The sequence below is a fragment of the Berghia stephanieae genome, chromosome 2 (assembly GCF_034508935.2).
Source record: "Berghia stephanieae isolate SIO BIC M18660-M18661 chromosome 2, UCSD_Bste_1.3, whole genome shotgun sequence".
NCBI lineage: Eukaryota > Metazoa > Mollusca > Gastropoda > Nudibranchia > Aeolidiidae > Berghia > Berghia stephanieae.
In genome coordinates, this window is record NC_088361.1 from 28,431,902 (window position 1) to 28,436,076 (window position 4,175).

At 37.0% G+C, this 4,175-nt stretch overlaps 1 protein-coding gene across 1 annotated transcript in view; it reads right to left on the reverse strand.

Moving 5' to 3' along the window:
- Nucleotides 1-3,624: 3,624 nt before the first annotated feature.
- LOC144964647 (uncharacterized) overlaps nt 3,625-4,175 on the reverse strand; it is a 15,671-nt gene continuing 15,120 nt past the window's right edge. The window contains exon 4 of the mRNA XM_078899137.1: nt 3,625-4,175. This exon is cut by the window's right edge and continues 2,777 nt beyond it. The gene's annotated coding sequence lies outside the window, so the exon portion shown is untranslated.

Below are 4,175 nucleotides of genomic sequence, written 5' to 3' on the forward strand. Positions count from 1 at the left end.
TCGAAAAGTCAAGGTTGTTGTTGTATGGTTTATATCAATCTAAGAATAACTGCACGGAAGGAAAAACACTCAAGTTGTTTTTATTTTGTTGTTGTCGTTTTTTAACTTTAAAAAAAAAAGGTTTGCCGTCATATGAATTTCGAAATAAAGTAAGATGATATAAAACAGAACTAAGAATTTTGTCACACCATTGTCCCATTCCCTTCGCCTCCTTCTAATAATTCTCTGTATCGCTGCGATGTTATAGTAATTAATCTTGGCTTGTTTTAGCCAAAAACCTGTCCTGCTTGTTTAAAATTAAAATCTACGTCAGACCAAATATCTGGTACAAAAGTCTTAAATTGCTTCATGTGCTTCCTATTTCATAATGGAAATTGAGCAACATGCAGGAGATATATTAAAGTTGAGCGTTTTTATATAGCGCAATGCCCACTTAACGTGCTCAATGCGCTTTACAAGGGATCCCTTGTCAACAGCAAAATTTAACATTTAACGGGACATGACGCCTGTTAGGCGATATTACGATTTTTTTCGGACAGAGACAACGCTGTTAACGGCCAGGTACTCATTTTACACCTGAGTAAGGTAAGAGAATCTGAGTAAAGAGCCTTCTCTAAGGACTCAACTATGCGCCGAACGAAGCTCGAACCAAGGACCTTCTGATCCGAAAGCCAGCGTCATACCACTAGACCACATAGCCGCATAAATTAAAGGGCTTAAGACGTGGAAATAAAGGGTGAAAATGTCTTTTATGAAATAGTTATTTATAACCATTGACATAACACGTTTTTATTGAAAAGTTCTTCTCTGACTATTATTTTATGACCAGGAAATCCTTGGACCTTAAGATAAAAGTGGAAGCAGGCTGATTTTTTGGGGATGATTTATGCGTGCGTGTCCCTAATTGTCACAAAAGCTTGGGGGTGTTTGCCACAGAGTACTTTAACTGTTCCCAGTAGTCTTCAACTCTATCAATAAAGATGCGTCAAAGATGAACACGTCTTGGAAATACGTCGTCAAAATTGCACCACCTAAATAGATACATTAACCTCAACTTTTTCATCGTCATTATGAGCTCTTAGAGCATGGTGGTATTTAGTTATATAAAAGCTCCTCTCTCTCTCTCTATCTCTCCCTGCCTCTCTCTCTCTCTCTCTCTCTCTCTCTCTCTCTCTCTCTCTCTCTTTCTTTCTTTCTTCTTCTCTAGATGGTTTTTATTTTGAGGGGAAAAAAAAACCCATATGCCAGTGAGTCCTAACTACAAGACAGGATTTTAATTCCAAATTCCAACCCCCCCCCCCCCCCCCCCCCCCAAAAAAAAAAGAAAAAAAAAAAAGAAAAAAAAAAAACACCAACAACCCCCCCCCCAACCCCCCCCCCCCCCAAAAAAAAAAACAAAACAAAAAAAACAAAAAAAAAAAAAAAAACAGCGTTTTAAAAGCCGTTTGGTGTGGACAAATTTGGTTGGGCAATTTGAGATTTTCGTACTTTTCGGATCACTAGTTTTACTTACTAGACAAATTATTGCTAATTACAAATAAATACATTTTAATTGTCACCTTGAACTTTTGGTACCTTATAATATGCTTTCTCCAGGTCAATGAACATACAGTATTATTCTCTTTGCTTTTCTCTATACTTCTCTGCGGTCACTTTTAGAGCAAATATAGCTTCCGTTGTACTTTTCTCAGCAACAAATCCAAACTGGTCTTCACTTATGTCCACATCGTTTCTAATCTTCTTATCGATTAGTCTTTCTCATATCTTCATTGTGTTGCTCATTAACTTGATGCCCCTATAATTGCCACATTCTTGATCATCTCCCTTATTTTTGTATATGGGGATCAACGTACTTTTTGTCCATTCTTCTGGTATTTTTTCTTCATTGAATAACCGTACCAGGGAATTTAACCCTTAATCTCCAAGAGATTTCCAGACTTCTGTTGGTATCTCGTCTGGTCGAACTGCTTCATCCCCACACCCCATTCTTGCTTATCTCATCTACTATCTTCTCTTTAGGTTGTAAATCTGCACTTCTCCTCCCCCTGTCATTCTCTTCATTCATGAGATGTTCACAGTATGTTTTCCATCGTGCTCGAATCTCTTCATCTTTGCCCAATACTTTTCCATTCTCATCTTTGATCATCTTAATATGTTGTATATCTCTCCTATTCTTGTCCCTCTATTTCGCTATTCTGAAAATATTTTTCTGCCCTTCTTTACTTTCTAATTTCTCATACATATCTTTACGTCTGTAAACGAATTTCAATTTTTTGGATAATAAAATATATTATTATTATTATATTTTTATTACAGAGGTCACAAGGACTTTTCTGGGTTTGTACCTGATTCAACGGCACCGGCCATTATGCGTTTGAAAAGGCTGGGATCCAGCGGGGTCCTCCGTGTCTTTGCCAGGCAATTGGCAACTCTTTCAGAATGACAAATGCAATACTGCATGAATCCTGGCATATTACATTTAGCGCCAATACAATATTCATTTCCATGTTTTAATTGCTTTAATGTGTTTATTTCTAATGTAGGCAACCTTTTAAAGGCGCCTTTACAGTCAGGAGGTCACGGGTTGGAGTCCCGCTTCAGATACTTGTGTAAGATTACTAACCCTCGATTTGCTCACTGTGACAAAATGGTTAATTCCTGTGGACAACAGACGTCTCTGTTTGATGGATTATTTATATCCCATCATAGACTATTTACGATGACGTTGGAAAAGGGTACTTTTCATATTTTTGCAATAAGCCTGGACATAGAGGGTCAGGATGATATCCTTATTTCAAATCCTTCAACAGGATTGCTCAGTATATATGGTCATCTTGGAACAAAGTCAAGAGGACCGTGATTAGAAACAAAATGGGTTACAGTGATAACACACACTGCTCCCGGTTCTGTCTATCTGGGCATAACCCAAAATGCAAATCACCCCATTCAACTCAAAGGAGAAGGAGTACCTTATCATAGATATAAGCAGTTCCAGTTAATGTGGACATACTAGTCCAAAAAAATTGCTTTGTGGAGACATTTTTTTATACTTTATCGGGACATAGTGGATGCGAACCGTTGTAATGCTCACTGAGCTTAGTAAAACTTTGAGAAAATACGCTATAATAAGTTTTGTTTATGCTTATAATCATTTGCGATACGCATGTAAGCTCATTGTTTTATTGATTCCCCCATGGGTGTGATAGCTTATTGGGAATTGTGATAAATCGGAATTGTGAATTTTTTGTAATCTAATAAAAACTATTCTAACCGAATCCTTTGCTGAATTCTCTGTATCAAATCAACACTCCAAAACATAAAAGAAAAGTGTTGGAAAGGGAGAGGGGAAATTGCCGTACTCTGGCAAACCACTTTTAAAAAACATATTGACCAGAAAACTTTTACTTTGCATATCGAGTCATTGAAATAACTCCGGACTTTTCCAAAGTTCCAAACCTGAGACTTCAATAACGTCTTCAGAGAAGGTTCAGGATTGAAACTTTTGGGCATGTCGATGGTCATTTTAATGAATAGATATTCAAAGTACAGATTTCTGGCCAGAGTGAAAAAAAAAGGTATTTTGACAGAGTGAAGCGGAGGGAAGAACAAACGATCACACATCAATATCAATAATATAATGATTTCTATTTATTAGAGTTTTCCATAATTACATTGTACATTGTCAGCGGTGCTATTGATGAGGATGATAACAGCCAAATTGGCGGAGAAAGCCGTGAATATCAATGTTTATAGAAGAGCCTGTCTTATTGAAGCTCCTAGTAAATGGGAAACTCGACGTAATGGAATGGAGCTAGTTCATAATATTTCAATCGTTCTGGTCCTTTGAGGCACAGCATAGGACTCATCATTGAGATTCGGAGTTTATCTTGTTTTCTGAGGCATTAGTAATTATTTGCTATCCTCATGACAGGACGACAGTAGTAATTGGTTGCTATGCTTTGGAAAGACCGAAGGTAGCAAGATCGAATTAAATCTATAAAATTGCAAATATGATCTCCTCCTTCTCCTCCCCCCTCCTTCTACTTCTCCTTCTCCTTCTTTATCTTCTCATTCTCATCCTCCTTCAACTCTTTTAAATACAATAGTTCAAAAGTTTATCAATTTCTATGTATTTTTAATTTGAGAGGCTCAACTATTTCAATTTTACAGAAATA